This window comes from Nyctereutes procyonoides, unplaced genomic scaffold, assembly GCF_905146905.1.
Source record: "Nyctereutes procyonoides isolate TBG_1078 unplaced genomic scaffold, NYPRO_anot_genome, whole genome shotgun sequence".
NCBI lineage: Eukaryota > Metazoa > Chordata > Mammalia > Carnivora > Canidae > Nyctereutes > Nyctereutes procyonoides.
In genome coordinates this window covers 63,802,807-63,818,820 of record NW_026575135.1, presented here as the reverse complement: position 1 = coordinate 63,818,820, position 16,014 = coordinate 63,802,807, and the positions used below count along the sequence as shown (strand labels likewise).

The 16,014-nt window shown below is 37.8% G+C and overlaps 1 protein-coding gene across 4 annotated transcripts in view; it reads left to right on the top strand.

The window, feature by feature from the left end:
* The window catches only part of PRR16 (proline rich 16), a 199,362-nt gene that overhangs the window by 72,863 nt on the left and 110,485 nt on the right, over positions 1-16,014 (top strand). The window lies entirely within an intron of this gene.

The following is a 16,014-nucleotide window of genomic DNA, read 5'->3' as shown; positions in this document are numbered from 1 at the left end:
TCACTGATACCCAAACTATGAGGTTGAACATCTGAAATGGCTGATGTTTAACCATGTTTAACCTACAAAATGGCAATCCCATGGTTTAACCTAATATTGAAAGTGATATCTCAAAGATTTGATAATGTGGGAACATGTCATTTGTCAGTAGGATAGTGTGTAGACTTCCTCTAAGAGATTCTCTAGTTCTGCTTTACCAGTCTGTAATTCTTCTTGAAAATATTCTATATTATCATCTATACAAGGCAACTTGTCATGGTAAGTCACTTTCTTTCTAGGCTTAATTTCCTCATTTTTAATGTGGACTTACTGAGCTTAAATAAATGTGTTTAACATTCTTTGTTTACTGCAAAGTAATTAGTAAATATGGGAGGACTCTATTAAATATTTAAATATACTACTTAAAGTTGTCTTCAAATTCACCAAGCTGTCCTCTCTTTGCAAGCTTAATGACTGAAGCTATACCACGTGGCCCTATTATTATAGCTCCTTATTTCTGCCACTTCTTCTGTGTCTAGACTTAACCTTAATAAATTAAATACAAATTGTAACTCTACCACTTTCCCCCTTTTAATTTATGTTTCTTTGCTATACTTTAAGAATCGTTATAAGCCATCCTAATTTATTTCTGGAACATAACTGATTATAAGTAAATACATTTATTAAGTAGATGTTCCACTTCAAACTATTCAGTTCTGTGGGCCACTATAAATATGCAGTAGTGACCTAATTTAAGAACATACAATTTTCCTTAGCAGCAACAACAGTACTGCATTATTTTAGTGACTTTTGGGCAGAAAATTCTGCTAGGTATTGTGAGGGCCATTATCTTGCTAAATAAATCTGCACCCATGAGTAAGTAATAATGACAAAATGGACACACACAAAGCAGCTGCATGTCAGTGCTTCTAGGTCATTAGTGCACTTTGAGAAATAAGCCTGGACAAAGACTCACTGTACAGTTCAAATGGTCAAGTTAATGCAATAGATGTTAGGCATAAACTTTTTTTTTTTTTTAATGACGCAATGGGTGATTTGTTAGGTAATGATAGGCTTTGCTCCCTGTTTGAAGAATTTCAAGTGTTTAAAAAAAAGAAACAACGTTTTTGGACAAGGGTTTCCCCATGTAATAACATGATAGATTAAGATAGATATGAAAAGAAATCTAATTTAATTCATTCTTCAGATGGATGAAACTAGAGGACAATCAGGTCTACATTTCCAGACTTCCTCTTCCTGCGTAAAAGAAAGGGGTAAGTCATCCAGGGAATGAACTGCAAAGAAAGTGTTACATAATTCCCAGAGCCTTTATGAGTCTGGATTATAAAGTTTCATCCTGTGGCCACCTTCTTGTCATTAATTTGAGTCTCACAGACTTTCCCTCCTTCATACACCAGGTCCTGCCCAGATCCACTCTTCCCAATGAGAACACAGATTAGGCCTCCCTAGTCCCTTGTTATTCCCCAATTCATTTATACAACTACTTTCAGATCTGTTAGTCTTCCAAAAGCATTTATGTTATTTAAATATAATTACATACCTTTCTTTCCCTTTTTGACTTCCAGAATACATTTCTGTGCCTTAATGTGTTTGCTCCTAAGGCAACCAGTCCAGGAAATAACATGAATTATTAAAACTGTCCTTCATTTATTCTTCTCACAGTGCACATACCAAGCTCCATTGTGGGTTAAGCCCTACATTAGGCACATCTTTGGAAGTATGGCCACTGCTGCTTATACCAGTTTGGCTCTCTACCAGAGATTGGTGATCATAAAATAGTATAGTCTGTAAGTGCAATAATTGGTTAAATCACGCATCCTTAAAAACTTAGAACTATCTGATCTCAGCAAAAAATCACAGCAAAGTAACAGATGAAAGAATATACAGTAATTATTTTCCAAGAGTTTACAAGCATTTCCAGACTAAAAATTATCATAGTAGACTGTCCCAACTATTCTAGATGAGCCTTTGAAGAAGAAAATCATTAATGTGTGATCTAATTAGCCAGTACCAGAATAGTTTGATCATATTGGGCCACCATTCAGACAGCATTCCTGTCTAGATTGTATCACTGTACAGATGTATTTTAGAGCTCTAAAATCTTGGAAGCATAGAGTTGGAAGAAACTTGAGTAATCATCAAAGTAAAAATTGTAACTAAATCATAAACTGGTTATGTGAAATGAAGCCACTGTCACTCAGTGAGTTAATGGTTGAAGTGGATTGATGATCTAGGTTTACCTACTGCTTATACATTGCCTTTCCTGATCACTTAATTTGTACTTCCTGTAACTCTTTATAGGTTTTTGCCATGATAGGCGATGGCTCCCAGAATTAAAGCCTATTTAGGTTAGTACTGAAGTGGAAGATGAAATAAATAGGCTCCCTTACCACCCTTGATCAGAGCTCCTGATTTAAGGAAAGCAAGTCAAGCCTGTTGGCCCTGGCAGCCCCAGCTCATTTGCGGTTCTCACTTGGGATCTTTGCCTCTGTTCAGCCTTACATGCTGGACTTTGTGATTTAAACAAGATCAGTGTACCAGAAGTTGGCATTAGCTTTGGGACACAGCTCTTGCTACACTTCTAAATCTCCATGCCAGTGTGACTGCTTCTGAATGGGGGTGGTGTGGTGGAGGGTGAACAGCAGTGACTTGCTACCTATACCACAGACTGGAGGTGCTTAAAGGAAATTTCCAGAATGAGAAGGTAAACAAAAGCAGGAACAGTATATTACTGTGATTAAAAATGGGGACTCGAGTCAAAGTCAGCTGTGCCTCATACTAGCTCTCTGTCTTATGTAGGCTGGATAGTATTCCAGGGCCTCCATTTTGTAATTTCTGAACAGGAATAATGCCTACCTCATATGATCTGTGAAGGCCATAAAGTGTACTACTTAGGAAACTTTCACTCAGTTCTAGTAATGAGTACTGATTTAAAAATAGTAATAATTGTTTTAGCAAGAAAGTGAGGATAGAGGAGTTACCATTTACAACTTTTAATTAATATACATTGCAACAAGCAGGGGAACAAATGTGCATATAAATATACAGATAAATAAATATATATTTATATATATAGTTTAACCTGAAAAAAATTTATAGTGAAACATACAGAGTTCTTGCATTAACTGCTGTGGAGGTTTTCCTTTGCATTCCATGGAACATCTCCAGCTGTGTTCCCTTAAAGCAGGGATCAGCAAACGTTTTCTGTGAAGGACCAAATAGTAACTATTTTAGGCTCATGGGCTCAGAGTCCAAATCAAGAATATAATGTAGATGCTTCTACCACAAAAACATTTTCACATTTTTTTGATGAAGTTAGATATATAATCATAATGAGTACAGGTTTACTGATAAGAAGTTGAATTCTTTTTTGGGGGGAATAGCATTTTCCTTAATTGTAGTTCAAAGTTACTGTTCCTTATTTGTCAGGGTGATTGCTAACATTCATTGGTAAAAACCATTCCTAGCTCATGGGCTGTACAGAAACAGGTGGCAGGCTGGATTTGCCTCTCAGACTGGATTTAGCTCACAGGCTGCAGTTTGCTGACCTCAGTCTTAAAAGATTAAGGAAGCAAAAGAGCCATGAGAGATTCTGATCAAATTAACATGTTAGCAAGTAACAGTTTGAGTTGCCTCTGGCTAATTTTGAGTCATGAAGTGAGAAGTATAGCTGTAATAGTGTCTGTACATATTTAGATGTAGAATGCATTTGGAAACAAAACTTGGGACTGTGCCATGGGTTCCCTGGTTTCTGGAAGAAGGGTCTAGAATCTGAAACTGAGCATTCTTTCTCTTTTCACATTTGCCTGAATTTTTTGCTAACAGGGTAGGACATGGTTGACATATACCTTCTCATGTGCGTGTTCTTAGATGTTGGGGCCATTTTGACAGAAGGGAGAAAAAACACATCAAAGGCAGCATTGAGGGATGCTTATTTTATTTTCTCTGTTAGAGGAACACAGTAGCCTGGAAGTGAAAACAGGCAAGAATAATAAATTACCTTTCCCCTTCATGCTTAGTGTGGAAACAAGATGAAGAAATGAGGGGAAATCCAGAGATGTTTTACAGAATCTTTTGGCAAATGATAAAAAAAAGCCAAATTCAATTACTTAATATCATTTTAGATAAAAATCAGATAGGAAAGGCATGCAGAAGCCTTAATAGTGATGGCAACAGAGCTCTTCCCGCCGTGCCATGATAAGCATCCTGAGCACCCGGACATGTAGAATATCCTTTACCTGCTGCTGCTATGGAAAATTCTAAAATTTAGGTGTGATGGAGAGGTGATATCAAAAGAAAGAATCTAGGATGCCTGAGTGTCTTAGCAGTTGAGTGTCTGCCTTTGGCTCAGGGCATGATCCTGGGGTCCTGGGATGGAGTCCTGAACATCAGGCTCTCTGCAGGGAGCCTGCTTTTCCCTCTGCCTGTGTCTCTGCCTCTCTTTGTCTCTCATGACTAATTAAAATCTTTCAAAAAGAGAAGGAGAAGGAGAAGGAGAAGAAGAAGAAGAAAAGGAGGAGGAAGAAGAAGAAAAGGAGGAGGAAGAAGAAGAAAATCCAAATGTGAAGGGACAAAAGTACACAAAGCTTTTTGCACTAAGTCAGCATTGCAGAGAGCCAAAAGGGCAATTTCAGAGAACAGTGATTGAGGAGAGCAGAGCCAGTTGGAATATAGTCGAGTTGACATTGCTCTAAAATGGCCTTCATCTGAGTGCAGCTGAATGTTGATTGCTAGACACATTGTTTTATAGGAATCAGGACATCAACCATCTGTGGCACCTTTGCCATACTCTGGGGATGGAGTAAAGAGCTAGGAGTGTCCGAGAGCCTGTGCAAAAGGAGAAAATGGGGAAAACTGGGAACCTCTGAGGAAATAGAGTCCTTAAATCAGTTAGAAATTCTGGCTCAGTGAAGACATCTGGATTTCCAGGCAAGCCTTAGAAATCTAATGCAAAGTAGGATCCCATCCAATGCAGACATCCATGGAGCATTGGAAGGCAAGAGGTACAAAGAGGGTGTGACTTACACAAAGTTCATTCAAGCAGGGTGTGGGACCCTGTTCTTTCCTCAGAAGTTTGAGGGTGGCAGGAAAATATCGGAGACAGGCAGAGGCCGCCATCTGGAGACAGTTGATGGGTCTTCCCTCTGACCACCCACACGCTGGATGACAATGGGCATGCTCATGAGGAATACAGGAAAGTGAATAGTATGGATTTCTCCAAAACTCTGAAGAGCTCTGACATTCTTCAGAGGCTGGCACATACAATGAAGCCTTGTGCAAAGTGGTAAAGTTGACCCTGTGACTGGTTTCCCTGGATGGTGATAATTCCCAATTTCCTGGATGATATTCTCTTGAATAGAAAAATCATACTTTTACCATGTTGCTACAGAAGTTTTAAAATTACTATTTAACTCTTGTCATTATTATTATCCTCCCTGAAATGTGACTTAATCTCAATCCAGCAGATGTGAGTTCCTAATGTATATTAGAGCAGTCCACTTGTTAGATGAAAAACAATCAGTGTTCACTATAATGGCTTCCCTCCTTACAATGTTAGTTGACAGCCTACTAAGTGTGTGGTGCTGTGCTAGAATTATAAAGATGAATATGATATGCTTTCTGGACTGGCTTATTGACAACCTGTCATCACTGAAATGATGCTTTGTAAGGCCATATCAGATGTTGCCTTCTTTTTTAAAAGTATCTGTCTCTGAGACAAAAATCTAAATTTTTCTCTCTGAAATTGGCAAGCACAATAAGTAACAGTAAGTTATATAAGTGGTATTTATCCATTGGAATTAAGTGCAGAAATTCCCATCAGGAGTTTACCATCACAAAGTGCATCAGCTTTTATGGTTCAAGAATTACTCCTGTTCAAATCATTTCGATGCGAGGTGAAAGAGGATGGAGAAAAATTCTAAAACATTGTCTTGAAAATGGGAAGGGAGGAATGGACAAACTTTGCAGGGTGAATGTGAATTTCAAGATTCAAGACTAAGGTATTTTTAACCCCTTTGTATTGGTTTGCACTAAAATAGAATAATTGTCAAAGGATCTAGTTACCATGGTGATACATCTTTTAAGAGCACATAACTAGATAAAATCACTCAATTATAATACCAGAAAATATTGCTCGCTATATTATAGGCTTGCTTTCTTTATAACATTAACCTTTTAAACTAAATAAAAATAATATAAAATGAAGTTTTATGTGCTTGGATAAAATGGGAAGAAAAGAATACATTATATATCATGCATGTTTGTTTTTTAGGAAGCTTACATTTCTTAAAATGTATTTTTTCCTGTCATATATCAAGCCTATATATATTTTTAAAAAATTTATATACTGCATGGAAAGCAGTTAGCACAAAGCCTGCACCAAGTCCCAGGTATCTGTGAACCCTGGTAATTCTCTGCTGGCTATTTGCTTTTTCCTCTGACTTTTCCTGTCTGCATTTTTTCCTTCCCTCACTTTCATTGTGTCTCCCTGCACTTTCTCTTGTGTAATTTCTCTCTGTTTCTTCATTCCTTTCTCCTTTAGGTTCCTTTTTTTCTTTTCCTTCCATTTTTCTTAACTGATAATAATTTTTTGAAGATTAAGCAGTGACACTAGCAGAAGACTAGTTCTAGGATAACCTCATGTTAGTGAAACAGTCTTGTTACAAGGTTGAGAAGCATTTGATTTTGGATGAGGTAAAGTGCAGAGGATATAGGGGAGTAGTAGGGTATGAGAAATGGATGGCAGGCTGGAATTTGAAAGGAGGGGAAAGAAACAACTTTAGTAGAAGAGGGAACTGAATAATAAGGAAGCGTCTCCTTGGCAAGACTCAAGATGGAAGTTTTTGTTTTCCCATCTGAGCCAGAGAACTTCATAGAATCCATATACTAAAATAGTAGAGGGTTTTAGCAAACATTCTGCACATTGAATCTCAGTTAGAATTTTACCTACATATTTCCATGCAGTGCATAGCTTAGTGCAACAGAGGATAGAAACAGAAATAGACATTCATTTGGTGAAAAATAATTGAAGATTAACAGAAATGCAGACAGCCTCCTCCTTCTACTCAATCAAACATTCTCATTGCTCAGCTCCATTTTCTCTGTGTCCCCAGTAGACTGGCTAGAATAACTAGGAGATTTAAAAACTCAGAGTTCGGGATCCCTGGGTGGCGCAGCGGTTTAGCGCCTGCCTTTGGCCCAGGGCGTGATCCTGGAGACCCGGGATCGAATGCCACGTCAGGCTCCCGGTGCATGGAGCCTGCTTCTCACTCTGCCTATGTCTCTGCCTCTCTCTCTCATTCTGTGTGACTATCATAAATAAATAAATAAATAAATAAATAAATAAATAAATAAATAAATTAAAAAAAAAACTCAGAGTTCAAGTTTTCTATTTCCATTAAAGGACTGTCAGGTAAGAACTTGCCTTGAATTTAAGCATCTTATCATCTTGAGTGTGGTAGTTTGATGACAAATGATAGGTTGCCATATTGATCTCAATTTCACTATGGAAATAGTTGTTCAGAGGGGGTGATTTATACTTTTGAGAGAATACTTCTAGTATTCTTCCTCCCTCTGCAAGGCTCCAGAGAGCTTGGACCATTATGACCAGAATGCAGTATGGCAGATGGGTTGTAGTGAGTGAGGTGGAGGTCTAGTATAGTAGACAGAGGTCTAGAAAAATATGCCCAGTGCCAAGCTTCCCATTCATAATATCCATCATTCCCAAATACAGTAAACCAGTCACTGAACATGTGCATTCACTAGCAGGGCATTCCCATATTAACTTCACTTGGAGTGTTTTCCTCTATGAAGTAGTTTGAATCTTTTGATTTATGCCTTCTTATTTGTATCTTTACTTATTTAGGCAGCTTGCTTTGTGCCACTGTCTGAATAATGCTTTAAAACTCTCTAAACTGGGATCCCTGGGTGGCGCAGCGGTTTGGCGCCTGCCTTTGGCCCAGGGCGCGATCCTGGAGACCCGGGATCGAATCCCACATCAGGCTCCCGATGCATGGAGCCTGCTTCTCCCTCTGCCTGTGTCTCTGCCTCTTTCTCTCTGTGACTATCATATATAAATAAATAAAAATTAAAAAAAAAAAGAAATTTAAAACTCTCTAAACTGACACTCATTTGGTTAAGAACCCAAGAGAACATGCACAAAATAAGTGGTATTTTCTCAGTATAATACTAAATTATAAATATTCAACTTACGCATACATATTTAGATATGTAAATATGCTACAAAGCATAATTAATTTAGTGCTGTGACTGCTGAGCCATTGTACAGTAAGTTGACAAGAAATAATGTAAGAGTTGTTAACTGGCACCTAATGAGTTGAAGATATCCAAAGTCAATTTGTTAACAGTGAGCTAATTGAAGAGCTAATTATAAAAAAATCTATTAGAAGTTTCCATTTTGAGTATCCTTGTGTTCACTTATATTTTGAAAAAGTAAGCATGGAGTGAATTTTCTATCAACAGAGAAGATGAGAATGAAATCTATATGATAATCGTATAATTTGGTCTCCAAATCATAAGATCCAATTGGTTGAGATCCAAAGACATTATCTTACCCAATTCCCTTACTCTGGGCAAGATTACACACAAATCTCATTATGATTATCAGATATGTCATTTTGGGCAAAGATAATACACCATGGTTTGGAAATATTTTCTGTGTTTATTTCTTTTATGTAAGTCCTTTAGAAAATCTATCCACAATTTCTTTGCAATACCTTTCTGGCTTTTTTATGGATATAATGGATTCAGAAATTCTGTGTTAAATCTGAGATCAGACTTCATAGGAATGGCTAATAATGCTGGTTTACCCTGGTACTGAGAGTTTTTATACATTCATCATCCAAGTTATTGCTCCTCAAAGGTTAAAAATTTTATAATATATAAAATTACATTCAAGAAACTTAGAATATATACAGTATACTCAAGTGTATCTTTCAAGAATGTTAACTTTTATTTTTTACAAGGAAAGGTATATAGGCTTTTAGAAGAACTCTTATTCTCTATAAGAATTAACTTTTAATTTTATAAGAATTTTTAGGACAAATATCCACATACGAGAGACATGACAAAGAAGCAAAAACCCACTCCAGAGCCCATTCTCCAGGAAAAGAGTCATTGTATTTTGCAAATGTCATTTACAAAACTTTTCTGCATAAAAATAAAATGTATAGAATGAGTGGGCTGGAGTTATGTCTCTCTGACATTTTCAGGGTTTCTAGGTCATTCTAACTCAGAACAATGTCCCTTAGGTCTCAGGCAGTTTGTTGCTTTCCTGGTTTTTCACTTCCCTTCATCTTTGGCTGTCTACCTCAGTGGTCGACTACCACTGGAACTTAAGAGCCTGGATAGAAGTCGCTAGACTAATTTGACCAAGATCTTACCATGCCTGCCATTTGAAGTAACCTACTGGATTTCTCTGCAGTATTCTTTATATATATTCCCCTCATTCACCTGGATACAACCCAAAGGCGTCAAATTTAGTGATTCCAAAAACAAGTTAATCATCTATACCCCTACTAAGTTTTATTTTCAATTTAATTTAACTATTTATTGAGTGCCTGTTATGTGCTGGGCATTATTGCAGAGACTTGGGTATATATTAGTAAATGAAACAAAGATCCTTGCTCTATTAGAGCTTAAGTTTTAAAAGGGGATATGGGCATTAAAAAATAGACATAATAAATTGGTAAGCTGTATAATATGCTAGAAGTGATGAGGAAAAGGAAAGGTCATCTGGTACGAAGGAGTTCTAGAGTGCCATGGTGGAGGTAGAGGTGGTGATAGGTTGCTATTTTGAATAGGATGGTTTTTGTGGGGGTGTGGTTTAAACAAAGACTTTCAAGGGTGTGAAGGAATTGGCCATGTGAATATCTGTGGAAAAATATTTCAGCTGGTATATACAGCCAGGGCAGTTTCCAAGGCAGACCAATGCCTGCCTGGTACATTCAAGAAAGCATTTGTGGCTGAAACCGAGGGCACAGGAGAAAGGTCCTAGGAGATGAAATCAGAAAGCAGAGAGAGCGTGGCCATTGAGTATTGTTTTCCATGTCTCTGAGTGAAATTGAGGACCAGTGTGGACTATTGAGCAAAGGAGTACATGATCTGAATGATGTTTTTAAAGGATCATCCTCATGTTTGTGTTGAGAATAGCCTGGAGGATGGCATGGGAAAACTGTGAGAAAATTAGGCTGTTAAGGTAGTCTGGATGACAGATGATATTATGGGTTGGACCAGACAGGTAGCAGTGGAGGTAGTAAGAAGTGGCTAGGGGATGGATATATTTTGAAAGTAAAACTAACAAGGCATTCCGACAGATTGGATGTGGGTTGTACTTGCAAGATAGTAGTCATAGATGGATTCAGGTGGGTTTTTTTTTGGCCTGGTTATTTGGGGTTACCTCTACTGAGATAAGGGAAACTAGAGAGAGACAGGTGTGGGGACATATCAGGAGTTCAGTTTCTGACAGTTGGAGCTCAAGGTACTTGGTAGAAATCCAGACAGATTTTTTTTAATATTTTATTTTTATTTATTCATGAGAAACACAGACAGAGAGCGAGAGTGGCAGAGGGAGAAGCAGGCTCTATGCAGGGAGCCTGACGTGGGACTCGATCCTGGGTCTCCAGGATCAGGCCCTGGGCTGAAGGCGGTGCTAAACCGCTGAGCCACCCGGGCTGCTCCAGACAGATTTTTAATAAGCAATTGTATACACCATTTAGGAGTTTGTACAAGGAGTACAAACTGGAGATAAAAAATTTGGGTGCTGTTGGCAAATAGGCAGTATTTAAAGCCATGAAAACTGAAGAAATCACAAAATACGTGACACAGAAAAGATATATGTGCATAGATAAAAGCTCCATGGAGTATCATATCTGCTACTTTGTTTCTCTTTTCACAGTTAAGAATAACATTGCAGATCTTTGCATTAGTTGTTAATCATCATGAAAGAAAATATGCTATGTAAGATGGTTGTAAAACCTTTTTTGTTTTGGGGGTGTCTGGGTAACTCTGTTGGTTAAGTATCTGCCTTTGGCTCAGATCATGACCCCAGGGTCCTGGGATCAAACCTTGCATTGTGCTCTCTGCTCAGTGGGGAGTCTGCTTCTCCTTCTCCCTCTGCCCCCTGCCCCAGCTCATGAGCGCTCAAGCACGCACTCTCTCTCTCTTGCTCTCTCCCTCAAATAATTAAAATCTTAAAAAAACAAAGTACTCTGAACTTCAGTCACAGAGAATTTGCACAGCTATACACTAGTTATAATGCTGTGACAGTTGAGGGTGGTGACTAGGTGGTTCAGCTCAGGTCATGATCTCAGGGTTGTGAGATTGAGATTGAGCTCCATGCCCAGCGTGGAGCCCACTTAAGATTCTCTCTCTCCTTCCGCACCCCTCTCTTAAAAAAAAAAAAAAAAAGTCATGACAGTTGGCAAAAACAAATGTCTTTGTGTGTCTGACCTTCATGTGATCAGAAGAGAAATTCTGTTTGAATCTCTTTAGTGGCCTTAATGTCATTGATATACTGATTTCCATTAATACTAGTTATGGTCATCTCTTCTGTAGTAGCACAGTATCACACATATTTTATATTAGACAATGTACTTTAAAAGTCATGTTATTTTTCCAGTTAAATATCTGACTGTCCTATTCAAAGATGTCTGGATGAAAGGTCTTCCTTTTTTGAAAAAATTCTGTAAATAAGTGTATGTATACATTGTTCAGTTTAAACAAAACATACATGAATCAATGGAAACAGGCTTATGTGAAAGAATGTAATTTTGATGAGTGTGCAAGGTGTTTATGTTTACATTTTATTGGATCTACCTCTGTCTTTACTGGTCTCCAAGGAATTAAGTTACAATGCTAAGATTAGCTATTGTCTGCGTATCAGCCAAGGTATTTTCCCTTTCTGTTAAAATTAGGTGATTGATTTTCTGCTTGTGTTCCTTAACACCATTAGTATGCTTCAAGAAGAAATAATTATTTGATTCAAATTTAATTTTAAGAAATTAATCACTTGAAAGTTATAGGATAACATACACTTACTAATCAACAAATTTAAATGTAGCGAAGATCACCAAGGTATTTAATTTGTTTTACCAAATTGATTCTTGGAATAAACATTTCCCTGCCATCTCTGGACATATATTTGACACTTCTGGAAAATGTATTACTGATTAGAAGGGTATAGTGTTATACTTGGTTCTCTTGAAATATATCAGATTTTTCAGTTCCTGTGGCATACACATTGCATACCAGGCAAAACTCAGTGGCTACTCTAGCAACTATTATACAGTATTATCCATTCCATCATAAAACACTATTTTACCCATGATATTAGTGGAATTATTAAATTAGAAGGCCCCTTTCCCCACCCCAGCTGTTAACTGAACAGCACGAGCTGAATTTGGCCAAGCCAAGATTATAGTTTAGTTTCATTACAGACTCTTTAACTATAGTTACCTGCAAGTGACTGTCCTTAAAAAGTCAGCGTAAAATGAATTGTTTTAGAACTTTTGTATGATTTTTAACCATAAATGGTTACTGATGAGGGAACAGAGGACTAGCTCAGGACAAAGCACATTAACAATTCCTTGAAACAGACAAAGGACATTCCTCTGTAGACTCAACTGCCTTGACAACGCTTATACTTTGCTAAAGGCAAAGGCAATTTTAGCCCAACCCCCAGGAGTCTGTGAGTCTACTTTAACATATAAAAATTCCTTTAGAAATTTCCATTATCTCTAAGTCACCTGAGATACATGTTGGCTATCATCCCCCAAGCACATGGCTCACTGGTATACATCTGAAGGGTCTCATGACTCAGACTTTATTAGATGGTAATAAGTGACCTTTTCCCAACAATAGCTAGCCCCCTCAAGGTCCTGGAAACTTTGCTCCTAAAATTCCTTAGAGAGTGTGCCATCTTCAAACCCCTCCCAACTTCCAGGTATATAATCAACCACCCCTCACAGGCCTGGGACAGCAGCTCTTCCTGCCCTTGGGTCCTGTCGTGGTACTTTAATAACACCACCATTTTGCACCAAAGATGTCTCAAGAATTCTTTCTTGGTTGTCGGCTCCAGACCTCACCTATATTCCTATATTCCAAAACTTCATCAGTTACCTCTATAGTTCAGATCTTTTTTAAAAATGGTATTTTTAACCTATCATAATTCTAAAATATACTTTAAAGCATACTTTCTGCTAAACAAAGAAGATTAAGGCTGAGTTGTCTGCTCATTGACTCCACCCATGTTGAATATTTATTATTTAGGAAATGCAAAAAAGCTATTATTAATGTTCCATTTCTAATCTGAACAAGAAATTTCTACTACCCCTATTTCAAGCTACTGAATTAGTTTAATTGATGAATAGCCTGAGATTTTAAGAGGAGCTCTTGAGAAAACACAGCAATTTCAGCTCCGTTTCTATGTGAATTAGGATTTTGTCACTGCTCTGCAACTAAAATGAAATCCCTGAGTAATTTGTTTATGAAAGCAGCAGTCATATATCAACCTCAACTGCAAAATTTTGTGTTGTTAAATATACATCATTTCCATTTATTGGGTATACATGTGACAATTTTGAACTTGTGAACATTAATATATACTATTAAAATGCCACTTTTAGTGGAGATTTAATGGATTAAATAAAGTCTTCCACTGCTGAAAGTTTGATAACTGCTTCATGGTTTAAATTCCTCGGGGGAAAAAAAGGAGGTACATAGGGTGCTTTTGAAAACAGAAAGGAGTCTTAGCCTTTGCATTAATGTGTTATGGTTGCTGATACAAAAGAAAGTTGTCCTTGCTTCTAAGACTTTTTCTCAAGCTCTCAAATAATCGAGTTCCTCTGAGATCTCAGTTCTCCGAATGACCTCACTATTCTATTCCCAGAAGTTCCAGCCCTGTTTGGAGGTCTTTGAATTTGTGCCACCTGTTTAGGGCCACTGTTGGGAGAAAGTCTTGGCTGCTGATTTAGCAATTGTAATGTGAGTTTGTTCCCTGGAGGCAGATTGAGAAAAAGTTGGGTGAAGTGAAATAGAGAGAAAAGAAAATTAGTATGAAGGAAAATGACTAAATCAGGAGCAGTTGACCCCAAGGGCAGGAAAGGCTTTATTTTTCTCCTCCTAATACGTAGGCTCCTGATAAAACAGGAAAGACCAGCTCAGTATGGCTTTCAGTATTTTGTGCAGTTTCTGGCAGGCAGCTTCGAGACTATTTCTACAACATGAACAGGAGAAGGGATACAGGTTCTCATGAATATTTCCTATTGAAGGAAGAAAGGTTTCAAAAAATCATGATTTGGGTAAAACAAAGCAACTCTATGTGTTTTTACATAATATATTTTTTTCCCCTGGCAGTTTCAAAATATTCTAAATCCAGGCCAGATATTTAATTAAGATTACAATATTAACAAAAGGACCAAGAAATAAGAAACAATGACTACATGTTATTCAAAATGATTTCAATTTAGGTTTTATTTTGTGAATAAGCATCTAAGACTTCTGTGGCTTTTAATCTTTTTTTCTGGCAAAACGTTAGCTATATTTATTGGCAAAAAGTGTGCAGAAGAGCATTATGAAGCATGAGATTATTGTATAGTTCACTGAGTGTTGAAATGATCAGTTCAGTATAATGTAATTGGGTGGTTAATTTTTTAAAAAGATTTTATTTATTCATGGGAGACACAGAGACAGAGAGGCAGAGATGTAGGCAGAGGGAGAAGCAGGCCCCAAGCAGGGAGCCCTATGTGGGACTAGATCCTAGGACAGCTGGATCATGCCCTGAGCCAAAGGCAGACGCTCAACCACTGAGCCACCCAGGCGTGCCAGGTGGTTAATTTTTTAACAACAATTAATATATCAGCCTCAAACAAATAAAGTATATGGAGTATTTTTTTTCTGCTTTTTGCAAAAAATATTATGAAAAAATTTTACATATATTAAGTTTTCCTCTTAATATTTTGTGTTTTTTGATGGGTGGTAACATATGTAGTGGTAGGAGAGTTGACTTGGTTACTTTTAGAGTTCATTGCCTTTTATGTTTTAGGTTCTTTGTTGTTTCAAAACGTCTCTTTGTTTGACTTGGATACATGTTGCTCCAAAGGCCCAAGAATATAGCTACTTCTATAGAGACTCTACCTATGTGTAGCCGGCCATGTTTTTTTTTTTTTTTTTTTTAAAACCCGTTTCCATTTTGGTGAACCTAATAAGGTTTCATATTTTGATGGTTCATTAGATAGAGAATATATTTTTTAAGTTTTTTTTTTACAGAATTTTTTTTTTTATTTAAGAAAGAGAAAAAAAAACATGAGGGGAGGGGCAGGGGGAGAAGCAGACTCCCCACTGAGAAGGGAGCCCAATGTGGGGCTTAGTCCCAGGACCCTGGGATCATGACCTAACTGAAGGCAGATGCTTACTTAACCAACTGAGCCACCCAGGTGCCCCAGAGAAGACATTAATTAAAGTGTCATTTTCTTGAGTGAGCCAAGAACATTCACCCACTGTATTTTTTGCTTTTTTGACGACTTCTCTTGAGGCCAGGACAAAAGTCTTAGGGCCACAAGAGAGACCCCAAAAGGAGTCACTCTTATTCACACAGCAGCCAGTTGGATCTTTTTTGAATATAAATATGGAACTGTCACTTTGCTTCTTAGCACACTTTACGGATGTGGGCTTGCCTTAACTGGAAACTTCAGGTCTCTTGGGATCACAGCGAGGTTTCTGTGTCAGTGCTCTTGGACCCTGTGTGACCTGGACCACCTCTTTATCGAGATTCACCATGTATCTTATGCCCCGGGACAGCCAGTGTTCAGGTCACATAAGCCTGTTTTCTAACCCCTTGAAAATACCATGCCCCTTCTTGCCTTGGCCCTTGGAATCACTGCAGCAGCCCCTACCGCCATCCATTCTCACTTGGTGTTCCCTAACCAACTCTTCTCTGCCCTTCAGAACTTAGCTTGTAGACCCCAGGACAGACGAACACCCCTTGTTTGCTATTTT